Genomic DNA, 2,140 nt, shown 5'->3' with positions numbered 1-2,140 from the left:
CTTCCGATCATCGATTATGTCCTATACGGCATGCTGCCCGAAGATGCTAGGGAGCAGAAGTCTGTCCTCCGACGCGCCTCAAGGTTCTACTACGATTCGACCACAAAAACGTTGTATCGAAGGTCGTATGACGGCTTGTTACTTCGATGTCTTTCAAATACAGAAGCACAAGAGGCTCTGCGCGAAGCCCATGATGGCACTTACGGAGCTCACCAGTCTGGACCCAAGCTTTGGGATCAATTACGGAGAATAGGCTATTTTGGCCTGGGATGATCAGCGACGCGGTTGCTTAAGCAAAGCGTTGCCACACGTGCCAAATCCATGCTAACTACATGCATCAACCTCCTGAAGACCTGCACCCGACAACGGCATCATAGCCTTTCGAAGCGTGGGGAATGGACATCGTCGGACTAATATCCCCGCCGTCGGCAAGGGGTCATCGCTTCATCCTCACGATCACCGACTACTTCTCTAAATGGGCCGAAGCCGTCCCTTTAAGAGAAGTCAAGACCAATGAAGTGATTAAGTTCATTAAACATCATGTCATATACTGATACGGTGTACCTCAACGTATCATCCATGACAAGGCACACAATTCGTTAGTCATGCGTTCGCCCGGTTTTGCGACAAATTCTGAATACAGAACCTTTCCTCTACGGCCTACAACCCTTCGGTGAATGGCTTAGCCAAGGCCTTCAACAAAATAATCGTTAAGATCTTAACCAAGCTGACTTCCAATAGCAAGCGTGATTGGAACGAGAAGCTGGGTGAGAGCTTATGGGCGTATCGCATAACGGTTCGTACACGGACCGGCAACATGCCTTATTCGTTGGTATATGACTGTGAGGCCGTGTTACCATTAGAGATTCAAATTCCATCCCTCCGTGTCGCCCTAGCTACAAGGATGACGACCGAGGACAATCATCAATGACGCCTCGCGGAACTTGAAGCATTAGATGACAGGCGGCTTGAAGCTCAACAACACATTGAGTTCTACCAAGCCCGAATGGCTAAGGCTTTCGACAAGAAAGTCAAGCGTCGATCCTTTAAGGAGAGAGAATTATTGATCGCCGTTTGACGACCGATGATTCTCACTTCCAATAAGAAGGGCAAATTTTAGCCCAAATAGGAAGGACCGTTCGTAGTAGAGACAGTCTATTCGAATGGAGCTTATCGTCTCGTCAAACCAAATGGCGACAAGATCATGATGCCTATCAACGACAAGTTCTTGAAGAAGTACTACCCTTAGCGCCCCTCCAAACTCCCGCGAGTGCATGAGTCTAAACTAGTTCTCACAAACTCCCGTGAGTGCATGAGTCTAAACTGGTTCTCACAAACTCTCGCGAGTGCATGAGTCTAAACTGGTTCTCACAAACTCCCACGAGTGCATGAGTCTAAACTAGTCCTCACTCCCTCTAACTGGTACATGAGACTAAATTGTTCCTACTTCATATACTCTGACGGGAAACCCTATACAAAACGCTACATACAGTGTTCTTAAGTGTAACCTAGATCGCCACTCAGTTCGACCTTCTTACAGCAAGGACCAAAACCCCGTCATGTTAACCCTCACCTCTGACAAAACTAACTTACTAATCCTCTCCAAAAGGATGGTGAGCCCACAAAGTCGCTCACATCGCGGCAAACAACCCCGTCATGTTAACCCTCACCTCTGACGAAATCAACTTGCCAATCCCCCCTAATGGGATGATAAGTCCTCATAGTTGCTCCGATCGCAATAAAATTCTATCATGTTAATGATCACCTCTGATGGCCGGCCCTGTTAGTCCCACGAGTAACACGGTCTAAGTAGTAACCTACCATACGATATGTTGCTACTTTGGTTAATAGTCACACTCCTACGTCCCTGAACTACCTGACTTATTCCAGATATCCTAATATTCTCTTAGAATAACCGATGGGTAGCAGCCTACCATGCGATGGCTCCTACAGCAATCAATCGTCACATTCCTACATCCCTGAACGATTCGATTATCATTTGCGTCGTCACCCTCGGGGACGGTGATAATTACTAGAGGCGGCTTATTAGGCGACATGCCCTAACCGCCCCCTCAAATAACAACTCGCCAAAAGGCAAGTCATTGTTAGGGTCTTAAGCTGGTCGCCTACGCAAGCAACC

Source organism: Asparagus officinalis, chromosome 5, assembly GCF_001876935.1.
Source record: "Asparagus officinalis chromosome 5, Aspof.V1, whole genome shotgun sequence".
NCBI classification, from domain to species: domain Eukaryota; kingdom Viridiplantae; phylum Streptophyta; class Magnoliopsida; order Asparagales; family Asparagaceae; genus Asparagus; species Asparagus officinalis.
Note: the sequence above shows the minus strand (reverse complement) of the source record.